We start from the raw sequence: 14,544 nt of genomic DNA, 5'->3' as shown, positions 1-14,544 counted from the left end.
AGAGCATGTGCCCATGCCCGCACACAAGTGGGGGGAGGGGCAAAGGGAAATGGGGAGAGAATCTCCAGCAGACTCCCCCACTGAGCGCAGAGCCTGTTGTGGGCCTCAATCTCGGGACCCAGACTTGACCTGAGCTGAAACCAAGAGTCAGATGCTTAACTGACTGAGCCACCCAGGCACCCCTACAACAGCTTTTTTTTTTTTTTTTTAAGATTTTATTTATTTATTTATGAGACACACTGAGAGAAGCAGAGACATAGGCAGAGGGAGAAGCAGGCTCCATGCAAGGAGCCCAATTTGGAACTCAACCCCAGGACTCCAGGATCACGCCCTGGGCTAAAGGCAGGGCTGAGCTACCCAGGAGTCCCCCTACAACAGCATTTTTAAACAATCTTTTGAGTCTTCCAGTGGTTTGGAGAATTGAATTTTCTCATTTGTTGAACCTAATCCCAAACTTGTATAAAAATTAACCAGTAGAAACTATAGACCAAAGATTTTTAAAAACCTAGTACCTGTTTTGGAGTAGTAATTTTTACCCTTTTTCAGATCATCAATTTTACTGAGAATCTAATGAAAATCATAGACTCCTCATCCAAATGTACCCCATTAATTATCTTTTGTGTAACAAATTATCCCAAAATTGGTAGCTTAAAATAAAAAAATTTATTATCTCTTAATTTAAGAGCAGCTTAGCTGAGTGGTTCTTCAGAGTCTTACAAGGTTGCAGGAAAGATGTTGGCCACACTTGCAGTCAACTGAAGTCTTGACCGGGGCTGGAAGATTTCTTCCAAGGTGGCTCGCTCACATGGCTGTTGGCAAGAGGCCTCCGTTCCTCACTGTGAATGTCATCATGACATAGCACCTGGCTGCCCCCAGAATCAGTATCTGAGAGAGAGAGGAGAAAGCTAGTTTCAGAAGTGACACACCATCACTTCTGCCACATTTAATTTGTTGCAAGTCATTGAATCCAGTGCATACTCGGGGAGGAAAATTCAGTTCCACTTCTTGAAGCGAGGGTTATCAAATAACTGGTACACACACACACATATGTTTACATTTTGTTTTAAAGTAATCTCTATATGATGTGAGGGCTCAAACTTAGAACCTCAAGATCCAGAGTCTCATTATCTACTGACTGAACCACCAGGCACCCCAGTGGACATCTTTTGAAACCGCCACATGCACATACCTGCATTCTGCATCAGCAGAGTTCAGAATGTTTATGGGTTTTTTTGATTCATGCATGGACATCAGGTTGAGAATTGCAATTTTGTATTGCATTGGGGTTTTTTTGTTTTTTGTTTTTGTTTTAAAGATTTTATTCATTAGCGACACAGAGAGAGGCAGAGACACAGGCATATGGAGAAGCAGGATCCATGCAGGGAGCCTGATGTGGCACTTGATCCCTGGTCTCCAGGATCATGCCCTGGGCCGAAGGCAGTGCTAAACCCCTGAGCCACCTGGGCTGCCCATGTATTGCATTGGTTACTCTTCAAACTTTAAAACAGTATTCTGAGCAATTTTAGATGCATTTGTTTCTTAACAAATTTCCTTATTCACTCAACATTTATTACGCAAATATTGCTCCTATTTTATTTTCTTCTTCACAATGGAGCAAAGGTAGTCTTTTTTTTATATATAAGGTAGATTTTTTAAAAATTTTTATTTATTTATGACAGTCACAGAGAGAGAGAGAGAGAGAGGGGCAGAGACACAGGCAGAGGGAGAAGCAGGCTCCATGCACTGGGAGCCCGACGTGGGATTCGATCCCCGGTCTCCAGGATCACGCCCTGGGCCAAAGGCAGGCTGCGCCACCCAGGGATCCCCCGAAGGTAGTCTTCTTAAAACACGAACTTACTCAAGTTTCTTCCTGGCTTTTATGCTCAATCACTTCAATGGTTCCCGTTACCCACAAGATAAAAGGTTTAGAATCCTCACCATATCCTGTAAGTAGCATGACCCGAGGGCCAGGTTTGCCTGATAGAGTCTGGATTTGTGCCTGTTGGCCCAGCATAATTATCAATAGCATTCCATTTGACTGCCAAAATGGCCCTGGATGAATATCAAAATGAATTGATGAGACAATGTGAGATTCAGGAATGGGTGTGGGACCAGGATAGAAACTGCTATAATGGATAAAACAGACAACTGACCAGGTGGAATTTGCAAAAACGAGTAGAAAACAGTAATTTTTCAATGTTTGATTCCCTGATTCAATCACTATGGAAGAGAATATCTTTGTAAAGTGACAGGATGTCTCTGATTTACTCTCCAATGATTCAAGAAAAAAAAAATTAGAAGGAATAATAAAGCAAATAGGGCAAAAGAAAGTAAGTTGAGAAAAGGTACATGGGGCTTCTCTGAACTATTCTTGCAACTTCTTATTGTTTGAAATTCTATGAAAATGGAAACTTAGGAAACTGATATTTAAAAGGATGAAAAAGGAAATGCTCCAGTGTAGACACTGAATTATGTGGTTATCCAATCCATAACTCCTTGCATAGTCTGGTTCTGCTTGGCCCTCTGGTCTCCTGCTCTGCTCGCTGCCTCACTCAGCATCAGCCATTCTGCTCTTTATTCAGTTGCTTGAGTGTGCCATGCTCCTTTGTGTGACATGCATATGCATACCCACTGCCAGGCTTCTTTTCTTCATTTAGTTAACCCCCTGGTCATCCTTTTTTTTTTTCCTAGTCATCATTTATTTATTTTTTTTTTTAAAGATTTTATTTAGGGATCCCTGGGTGGCGCAGCGGTTTGGCGCCTGCCTTTGGCCCAGGGCGCGATCCTGGAGACCCGGGATCGAATCCCACATCAGGCTCCCGGCGCATGGAGCCTGCTTCTCCCTCTGCCTGTGTCTCTGCCTCTCTCTCTTTCTCTCTGTATGACTATCATAAATAAATAAAAAATTAAAAAAAAAAAAAAAAAAAAGAAAAAAAAAAGATTTTATTTATTTATTCATAGAGATACACACAGAGAGAGAGAGAGAGAGAGAGAGAGGGAGAGAGAGGCAGAGACACAGGCAGAGGGAGAACATGCAACAAGTCTGATGTGGGACTTGATCCCGGGTCTCCAGGATCACCCCCCGGGCTACAGGCGGCACTAAACCGCTGCGCCACCGGGGCAGCCCCCTAGTCATCCTTTAAAACTCAGTACAGTATGTGGCTGACTCAGTCAGTAGAGCATGTGACTCTTGATCTTGGGGTTGTGAGTTTGATCCCCACTTAAAAATAAAATCTTAAAAAAATAGAATCAGTAATTCTGTAGGGAAACTTTCTCTAACCATTTAGATAAGGAATCAGTGTTCTAGACACTCAGAGTGTCTTGTACCATATATTTACTCTTTCTTCATATAGCACTTCATTCTTCATTGGATTTATTGAAGCTCCCATTTTATTGTGCCAGGCATTTTGCTAGCTATAGAGGATGCCAAGGTAAGCAAATATAGTCCTTGTCTTACAGAGCTTGTGGGCTAGTAGGAGACAGATATAATCTATGTAAGATTGCAAGTGACAAGTACTACAAAGAGAGGGTACCTAAAGCTGAGGCCTCACTGGAGACCAGGGAAGACTTCCTGGAGAAGTGATAGAAGTAGTTAACTAGGAGAAGAAGCAAGGAAAATAGTTTCCAGCGAGAGGGAACAGCATCTACAAAGATCCTGGGTGGGGCCTGAGAGAGTGAGACAAAGATGAGGGGTCAGTAGAAGCTCCCATGTGGTGGGTGTTCATTGCAAGGTGTGACTAGTGAGGCAGGATGGGGTTCAGACTGCCAGGGTTTTTTAAGATGTTCCATCTGTATCCTACAAGTAATGGGAAAATGAAGTCCCTCAAGTATTTTTTAACAAAGAGGGTGATATGATCAGGCTAAAATTTTGGAAACTTCTGCTCTGGCTATGGTGTGAAGAAAAGATTAGAGGTGAGCCAGAGGAGAAGCAGGTGGACCAGCTAGGAGGTTACTGGGGTGGATTGGGAGATAGATGATGTTGGTTTTGATCAGTGTGGTGTTGATGAAGTAGAAAGATAAAACAGCAGGTGGTGATGGATTAGACACATGGGGAAAACAGTAAGATGGAGGCAAGCGTCAAGGTTGAGTCAGGTTTCTGGCTTACATAACTTGTTGGATGGTATTACCATTTACCAAAATAGGAAACACCAAAAGAGGAGCAGGCTAGGGGAAAACTGATGAGTTTTTGATTTGTTATGTATCAGATACGATGGTTTTTAGTGCAAACAACAGAAAACATGGATCCACTGTCTAAAATTGTAGTGAACTTACTGTCTCACATAAAATCCAGTGAGAGGGCTGGTTGATTCAGCAGCTCATTGACATCATCAAATATCCAGTCTCTTTCCAGTTTTAGTTTTGCCTTCTTCCACACGTAGGCTAGTTCCCTTTTGTGGTTGTAGACACTAGTCCAGAGCCAGAAAGGGGACTTTCTCCTCATTATGTCTTTCTCTGTCTTTTTAAAATATTTTATTATTTGGTAGCACAAGTTGGGGGGCGGGTAGCAGAGGGAGAGGGAGAAGCAGACTTCCCGCTGAGCAGGGAGTCCCAATGGGCCTTGATCCCAGGACCCTAAGATTAGGAGTCAAAGGTAGATGCTTAACTGATTGAGCCACCCAGGCACCCCTTCTCTTGTGTCTTTAAGAGCTGAATACCTGTCCCAGAAGCCCTCATAGCAGATCTCTGTATCAGAGTACTTACTGTTAGACGCTTTAACAATCTCAATCACCAAGTGGCTTAACACAATAAAAATTTATTTCTTACATCACAGTTCTGTGAAAGTTGGGTGGCTCTCTTGAGGATTCAAGCTGACTCTAAAATTTATCTGGAAATACAAAGGATTTAGAATATCCAAAACAACTTTTTAAAAGGTGAACAAATTTGGAGAACTTACACAACCTGATTTTAAGACTTAACTGTAAACTCTTTGACATGCTTCCACAATATTGGAGTCCAGTCCTTTTAGCCTTATGGGTGAGCAAGAGAGTGACCCAGGGATATCACTTGAAATTTTAGGGCCAAGCTCCAAAGTGGCAAGTCTTATTTCTGCCCACATTGCATTGGCTAGAACTATTTCCCACCCTAACCTAACAGCATAAGGGGCGAGAAATGTAATCTTAGTCTGTGCCCCAAAAGAGGAGCCAAGATTGGTCAGCATGCAGCCAGCCTGCTGTAGCCTCACATTATCAGCAGCCAGAATTGGGTCAAATACCTTACTTCAACCACTGATAAGGGGAATGGAATTACTGTGATTGGCTTATATTAATAATATCTGTGTGAGTCTAGATTTTCCTCCTATACTTCAATCATGACAACATATTGCAACAGATTGAATGCAAAAGCAGCACTACTGGATCCATCTTTCAGCCACAGAGGGGAGGTAACCAACCCCTTCATTGGATTTTTTTCTGTGATAAAAAAGTCATTATGATTTAAACCAGTGATTCACATTTTCTGTTACTTGTACAGAATGGATGTGGAAACCATATGACCCTCTTAATAGATGCAGGAAAAGTATTTGACAAAAACCTACCACTCTTAGCAAACTAGGAATAGGAGATTTTCTCAACCTTTTAAAGAACACCTACAAAAAACCTACAGCTAACATCATACTTAACAGTGAAAGACTGAATTATTTTTGCCTAAGATCGGAAATATGGCAAGGATTTCCACTCTGGCTACTTTTATCCAATATCATTTTGGGAATCCTAACCAGTATAATAAAGCAAAAAAGTAAGTAAAAGACATGTACTAGAAAGGAAGACGTGAGACTACCTTTATTTGCAATTGACATATATATAGAAAGTCCTTAAAAGCATACAAAAAAAGCTATTAGAATTAGTAAGTTTAACAAGAACACAAGATACAGGATCAATATATCACAGTCACATATTAGTAATGAAGAATCCAACAGAAATTCAGATAATCATATTTATGATAGCATCCAAAAATGTACATAGGAATAAATTTATAAAAGATGCACAGGATAGGGGTACCTCAGTGGCTCAGTTGGTTAAGCAGCCAGCTCTTGATTTCAGCTCAGGTCATGATCTTAGGGTCCTGGGATCAGGCCCACCATCTTGGGCTCCATGCTTAGTAGGAAATCTGCTTCAGGATTCTTTTTGTTTTTTTTTTTTAAGATTTTATTTATTTATTCATAGAGATGCAGAGAGAGAGAGAGAGGCAGAGACACAGAGGGAGGGAGAAGCAGGCTCCATGCAGGGAGCCTGACATGGGACTCGATCCAGGGTCTCCAGGATCATGCCCTGGGCTGCAGGCAGCACTAAACCGCTGCACCACCAGGGCTGCCCCTGCTTCAGGATTCTTTCTTTCCCTTTGCCCCTCCTCTCTTCTCTAAAATAAATAAATCTTAAAAAAAAAAAAAAAAAGATATGTACATTGAAAACTACAAAACATTGTTGAGAGAAATTACAACCTACACAAATGGAGAAAGATACCATGTGCATGGATTGGAAGATGACATTTCTCCCCAAATTGGTCTGTAGATCCAAAGCAATCCCAGTCAAAACCTCAGCAAGCTTTTCTGTAGAAATTGACAAGCTGGCTCTAAAATTTATGTGGAAATACAAAGGATTTACAATATCCAAAACAACTTTTTAAAAGGTGAACAAATTTGGAGAACTTACACAACCTGATTTTAAGTACAGGGATTAAAGTAAGACACAGAGATCAAAAGAACAAAATTAGGGGATCCCTGGGTGGCTCAGTGGTTTAGTGCCTGCCTTTGGCCCAGGGCGTGATCCTGGAGACTCAGGATTGAGTCCCACAACAGGCTCCCTGCATGGAGCCTGCTTCTCCCTCTGCCTGTGTCTCTGCCTCTTTCTCTGTCTCTGTCTCTCATGAATAAATAAATAAAATCTTTAAAAAAAAAAAAAGAACAAAATTGAAAGTCCAGAAATAGACCTATAATTACATGGCCAATTGCTTTTCCACTCAGATGCCAAATTGATTCAATAAAAAAATAATCTTTTTAGTAAAATGTGCTAGAATAACTGATACCTGTATGGAAAGAGACATATTCAAGAGTCAAGGTTTAATAAAATTAAATATTTTTTACTAATTCATCAAGCACATTTAAAAAAAAATTCAGTATACTTAACATACAACATCAAGCACATTCTCTTTTTAACATTTTATTTATTTGAGAGAGAGAGAGCATGAGTGGCAGGGTGAGGGGAATCAGGAGAGGGAGAAGTAGGCTCCCCACTGAGCAGGGAGCCTGACACAGGGCTCAATCCGAGGACCCTGGCTTCATGATCTGACCCAAAGGCAGATGCTTCACCAACTGAGCCACCCAGGCACCTCCATCAATCACAATCCTAAGTGCAGCTTTTTTTCCTGTAAGTGCACAATAGGGAAGAATACAATGAGTATTCGTACAGTTTGGTGCCAATGCCTTGATTCATACTAACCACCAGCAGTTTTATGAGCCAATGCTTTTGTGCCCACAGGCCAATGTGCCAACACAGCAAAAAAGGCAAGTCACATTTTAGTATTGTTGCAAAAATAGTTTTGACCTTGTGGGAACCCCCAAAGGATCTGTGGAACACACTTTGAGGACTGCTCGTCTAGAAAGAAGTAAAAAGAGAATAGAAGGAAGACTGAGACTATGCCTTGGAGAAATCTCATTTTTGGTCACCTGGCTGGAGGATGAACCTGAAGGGAAACAGAAGAAATGACCTGAGAGGTAGGAGAAAATCCAGAAAAGTAAAAAGGTAGGAAATGCGTTCAGAAGGTGGACGGGGCCAATCATGTGGAACATGTTTAGGGATCCACTGGTTTAGGGATGTAGATGTCACTGATGATGTTAGCAATCACTCTATGAAGTGATTCCAGTTTCCAAGTCAGATTGAAGGGGGCTGGACAGTGTGGGACAGGGAGGGGAAGCTTCTGGGGAAACTTGTCAAGAACAGAAAGAGACAGCAGCTTAGGGATGGAGTCACAATTGCTTGTTGACTTTCAGCGAATGAATGAATGAATTGGTGATGCACTGGATGTGGAGGACAGAGAGAAAGAAAGCCCCAGGAGGGCACTGAGTTTCCAGTTTCTGAAAATGATCAAATAATGGTCTGTTTCTTGAGATGGGAAGCTCAGGCCCAAGTTAGATGAACATACCTGTAGTTTGAGTTGAGGAAGCATTTCCCTTAGAGATTTTACTTTCCTTTTTAAGCATGTTGGTTTTTTCCCTCCTATACCTTGAAGCCGTTTACTACTTCTCTTGGTAAGAAGCATTGAGAGTTTCCAGTCTTGAGTCATACGCTTTTTATCTTCTCCCCTTTTCCAGTTAAAAGTTCACCTTAGTTTTACTACCTAACCAAAAAAGTGTTATGTCTTTATACTGTAGTAGAGTCTTGAATTTTGCTCTATTTGAGAAATTTATTTTATTTTATTTTATTTATTTATTTATTTTTATTTGAGAAATTTATTTATTTTTTTTTAAATTTTTTTTTTTTTTTTTTTTTTAATTTATGATAGTTACAGAGAGAGAGAGAGAGGCAGAGACACAGGCAGAAGCAGGCTCCATGCACCGGGAGCCCGACGTGGGATTCGATCCCAGGTCTCCAGGATCGCGCCCTGGGCCAAAGGCAGGCGCCAAACCGCTGCGCCACCCAGGGATCCCTTATTTGAGAAATTTATATCTTTAATTGAAACGATTTGGCCCACTTAATTGAGTATTTTCTTATTTTAATGAACAGAATTAACTTGAGTTATCCTTTTTCTTTCTTTTATTTTTTATTTTTTTATTTATGATAGTCACAGAGAGAGAGAGAGAGAGGCAGAGACATAGGCAGAGGGAGAAGCAGGCTCCATGCACCGGGAGCCCGACGTGGGATTCGATCCCTGGTCTCCAGGATCCCGCCCTGGGCCAAAGGCAGGCGCCAAACTGCTGTGCCACACAGGGATCCCCGAGTTATCCTTTTTCTATGCAGAGTGAGAAATTATAAGCAAGTGGTTTCCAATATTTGTTTAAATATATTTTTATCCTCCCTAATCTTATATAGGAATCCTAATTTTGAGAACACAGCTGCCCTAAAATTTTAACATTTTCAGCAATGTATGCCTGTCCATGAAAAGAAAAAATTCCTTTTGAATAAAGGAGCTTCTTTAATTACTTCCATTTACTATGAAATCAGGAAAAACACTTTGCTACTCTCATTTGTAGGGACCAATTTCTTGAGTTTATTTAACATAAAAGACAAAGTTATTCGAGTAAAATAGGAAGAAATGAAGATTTTTTAAAATATACGCTATTAATAGGAAGAGTGGATCATTTTTAGGGCCATCAGATTTTAAATTGCAGACGGTGGAACAGGTATAGGCCATGGAGCCAAAATGATTTCACAAAGCTGTTTGAAATAGTTGACTGCCTTTTTTCCTTTTTTAGTTTAAAGATTACTAACAAAGTCAGAAAATGTCTAAAATCAGCACAGTCTTTTTTTAAGATTTTATTTATTTTAGAGAGAGAGAACCTTAAGCAGACTCCATGCTGAGCCTGGAGCCCAACACAGGGCTCGACCTCACAACCCTAAGATCAGGATCTGAGCCAAAATCAAGAGTTGAGCACTTAACCGACTGGGCTTTTGGTCTTTCACCTTGAATTATAAATTTAAATAAGTTTGAAAAATTCAAAACAGGACATTTTTCATTGCTCTATTAAAAGAAGTTAGGGGGGGATCCCTGGGTGGCGCAGCGGTTTGGCGCCTGCCTTTGGCCCAGGGCACCATCCTGGAGACCCGGGATCGGGTCCCACGTCGGGCTCCCGGTGCATGGAGCCTGCTTCTCCCTCTGCCTATGTCTCTGCCTCTCTCTCTCTCTGTGTGTGACTATCATAGATAAATAAAAAATTAAAAAAAATAAAAATAATAAAAATAAAAGAAGTTAGGGGGGCAGCCCCGGTGGCGCAGCGGTTTAGTGCCGCCTGCAGCCCAGGGTGTGATCCTGGAGACCCGGGATCGAGTCCCACGTCGGGCTCCCTGCATGGAGCCCGCTTCTCTCTCTGCCCCTCTCTCTCTCTCTCTCTCTCTTATTCTGAATGAATAAATAAATATATTAAAAAAAAAAAAAGAAGAAGAAGTTAGGGGATCCCTGAGTGGCTCAGTGGTTTAGCGCCGCCTTCCGCCCAGGGTGTGATCCTGGAGACCCAGGATCAAGTCCCACATCAGGCTTCCTGCATGGAGTCTGCTTCTCCCTCCACCTGTGTCTCTGCCTCTCTCTCTCTCTGTGTGTCTCTCATGAATGAATAAATAAAATCTTTAAAAAAAATAAAAGAAGTTATAGATCCTTTCAATCTTTTAAAGTTATATTTAACTTATATATTATAAAACAGGTATTATATGTGTATGATAAACAATTAAAAAATCCCAGAAAACGTCCATGAAAAGATTTTGTGTCTTCCGTTTCCTCTCCAGAAAGTACCCCTATTGGTTTTGCATGTGTCCTTCTAGAAATGCTCTTTGCATAACAAAGCACATGTATGTGTTCTTCTCCCATTTGGGATGCAAATGGTAGCTTACTCCTTGATGTTGTTAGTATCTTAGGGATCTTTCCACATCAATGTGTACACAACTGCCCCAATTCTTTTCAGCAGCTCCACAGAATTCTATTGAAGGGTTGGAACCATGATTTAATTAGTTTTTCCATAGAGAGGGAGGCAGCCCTGCATCCAGCTCAAGAGATTAGACTCTGGAGCTAGATAGTGTGGATTTGAATCCTGACTCTACCCTATCCTCACTGTGTAAACATGGACAAATGACTTAATTTCTGTGCCTCAGTTTTCATATCCGAAAAAGGGAATGATAAATAAAGACCATGCCACTGAACAGGTTTGTTGTTGAGGGTTAAGTGGGTTAATATTTGTGAAACAGAACGGTGACCAACACATGTTAAATGCTATACAGCTGCATCTTACATTGATGGATGTCTAGATTGTTTCTAGTCTCTTGCTGCTACAGACAATGCCGAATATTCTAGTATTTGTGTGACTGTGCACAAGATCCTAGAGTTTGAATCACCAAACGGTAAAAAGAAAAAATATACTGCCTTTCTCTGCTGTATTTTTCTTCTTTAGTACTTAACACCATTTGACATATACATTTAGAACATAGTATTTTTAATTCCATAAATTGGCCCACATTTCTTCTCTTAACATTTGAAAAGAAAAATGACACCTAGAAACCTGAGAAACCTCCTGTGTTCTAGAATTTTAAAGAGGGCTTTAGAAAGAACTGAGCATCTGGAAGCTGCATGTTACATGGTGGTCACCATGCTCTTTCCTGCTGGAGATGAGAGGTGAGGGAGTCTCTGTTCCTCCCAATCTGTGGGAGGTGGCGGGGAGGGGGCTTGCAGAGTCTCTGCAGAGAATGAAAGAGGATCTGAGTGTCTGTCATATGTATAATGATATGGACAGCCAACTAAATTATGGAAGAAAAAGAAGAGGCCATTAATTTTACTTAGAAGTTTCAGGAAGAAAGATGTGGCAATGCTGCCTTGCACACATCTACCTTCATGCTTACCACTTTGGTGCATATCAGCCAGACTTCCAACTACCAGTCCCCAAATTTCCTTGCTTGCTGACTTTCTTTGGCTCCAGGGTCCCCCTTGGCCCCAACATGACAGCTCAGAAGTATAAGGAATGGAGGAAACTCCTCCCCTCCCCCACCAGAATCCCTCCATCAATGACTGGCAAGAAGTGTGTAAATACCCAAGACTCTTGCCCACTCTGTGGGGAGACTCGGAGGTCCCAGAGTTCTCCAGCAGGATTAAGTCTTAGACCTTGCTTGAAAACAAACCTTCATTGCTGCCCTCTCTTGTCTATCTGATTTCTCCTCTCCCAACTTGTGTCTCCTGGGATCACCTGCCACATAAAATGCTGGCAGTTGACACCTTGGCTCAGTGTTTGCTTTCAGGAAAACCCAAAGCAACACAAGAAGTATTAAAGTTGCGTTGTGTGTGTGTGTGTGGGGGGAATTGTGTATGTGTGTAAAAGTTTGTAAATTCATAAATTTATATTCTGGGCGTGTCATTGCTTTGTGCATTAGCCATACTCGTGGAATAATGTTTGTCAATGTGCAAGGTGATTATCTTAAATTTCTCGCCTTAGGATAGAAGAGAATTCTCATTTCCATTTCCTTCTGCAGATATCAAAAATTGCTTAAGTCAGTTTATATCTCTTAGAGAAATTAATTTGATGCTAGATTAAATTATATTTTGGTCTACTTAGGATCGGAACAATATGGTTATTTGAAATGGGAAAGCAACATGTTAAAAAATTCTCGTGGAAAAATATGATGGCACCCCCACATTTGCCATGTCATTTCACTGCCAGTTATATGAAAAGCAAATTCAAGACGGAAATCTTTCACTCTAAAACTCTAAACCCACAGATGCCTGGGTTTGGGTTCTGAGGTCCAAACATCTAACTTCAAGGCTGTTTCAAGATCTCATCTATTAGCGTGTGGATGGAAATTCTTGCTGTACTACGTGTGAAAGTGCAGCCCAATAAGGCAATTGCTAAGCTTTACCTAACAGGCATGAGATGAAATGAGATACTGGAAAATTAGAGCAATACACCCCAGTTTGGAAAACAATGTTTTCATTTAGGAGAGACAACAGGTATAAAAACTACAAGAACTTAAAAAAAAAAAAAAAAAACTACAAGAACTTGCTTATCCACACTGCCTGCATTTGTGCCTCTGAAAAGGGGAATCACCTTGATGATTGGTTGGGTAGGTCTGGGGGTTAATTTTAAAAAGTAACAATAGAGTTGTTATTAAAAGAGGTAGAATGACATGAGCTACTCTGAAGATCTTCCTCAGAGCAGTGTTTATACTGGTAAAAGATTGCCAACTAGCTAAATGTCCCTCTCACGGTGGTATGGCTAAGTCACTACAGTGTAGTCTTGTTTCTTTCTTTCTTTCTTTTTTTTTAAGATTTATTTATCCAGTTTTGCACATGCATCTGCGAGAGAGAGAGTGAGTGTGAAGGAGCAGGAGAGGGGGAAGCTGACTCCCGCTGAGCAGGGAACCTGATGCGTGGGACTTGATCCCAGGACCCTGGGATCATGACCTGAGCCAAGTAGACACTTCACTGACTGAGCTGGCCAGTTGCCCACTACCGTGTAGTCTCAGTGTGCACATCTGTACAGAGTTTAAAAAGGAGGCAAGTAGTCACATGGACTAACACTGAGAGATGTCTAAGGTCGTGGAGTGAAAAGAAAGTTACAGAAAAAAATGCACATCTGTACCTTAAAAAGAAACTATGATTTTATAAAGGTACATATGGATGTGGATCTAAGTCTGTGTGCATATTGATTTTTTTTTTTGACAGATTTTATTTATTTATTAGAGAGGGAACAAGTGGTGGGAAAGAGCAGAGAGGGCAGGGAGGAGGAGGAAGGAGAAGCAGGCTCCCCACTGAGCACAGTGCTGGACTTGGGGCTCCATCTCACCACGCTGAGATCATGACCAGCGGCAAAATTAAGAGTTCATCACTCAACTGAGACACCCAGGTGCCCCCGTGTATTGAATTTTTGTCATCACCTTCCCTACTAGATAGTAAGCTCTAGAAAGGCAGGGACTATGTTTTGTATGTTTCATTCACTGCTATACCCTCAGTGCCTTTAGTAGCGGCTCAGCAGTTATTTTTCTTCCAATAATTACTTTTATTTACTTTTGGGTGTTTGTGTATGTTCCTTTCTCTGTGGTAAAATATACATCACATAAATTTGTGTGATTTTAACCTTTTTAAAGTGTATGGTTTGGTGGCATCAAGGAAATTATTGTTGTGTAACCATCCCCACCATCCATATCAAGGACTTTTTTTTCATTTTCCCCAACTGAAACTCTGTCCCCATTAAACATTAGCTTCCTCTTCCCTTCTCCTCACTCCCCCTGCCCCTGGCAACTACCATTCTGCTCTATGAATTTAACTACTCCAGGGACCTCCTATAAGTGGAATCATATAATACTGCTTTATGACAAGCTTATTTCATTTAACATCTCATTTAACATGTCTTAGCATGTATCAGAGTTTACTTCCTTTTTTTTAGAGATGTATTTACTTATTTGAGAAAAGGAGAGAGAGAGAGAGCACACAGTGGGGAGGAGCAGAGGGAAAGGGAGAGAATCCAAAGCAGACTCCCCATTGAGCATGCAGCCTGGGTTGAGCTTGATCTCATGATCCCAAGATCACAACCTGAGCCAAAATCAAGAGTCAGGTGCTTAACTAACTGATCCCCCAGGCACCCCAGAGTTTCCTTCTTTTTTTTTTTTTAAGATTTTATTTATTCATGAGAGACACAGAGACAGAGAGGTAGAGACATAGGCAGAGGGAGAAGGAGGCTCCATGCAGGCAGCCTGACATGGGACTCAATCCTGGGTCTCCAGGATCACACCCTGGACTGAAGGCAGCGCTAAACCGCTGGGCCACCAGGGCTGCCCCAGTTTCCTTCCTTTTTAAGGCTGAATATTATTCCATTGTGTGTGGGTGTATAATGAATATTTTCCCATGTAGCTATATCTATCT

Source organism: Vulpes lagopus, chromosome 8 (assembly GCF_018345385.1).
Source record: "Vulpes lagopus strain Blue_001 chromosome 8, ASM1834538v1, whole genome shotgun sequence".
NCBI classification, from domain to species: Eukaryota; Metazoa; Chordata; class Mammalia; order Carnivora; family Canidae; genus Vulpes; species Vulpes lagopus.
Note: the sequence above shows the minus strand (reverse complement) of the source record.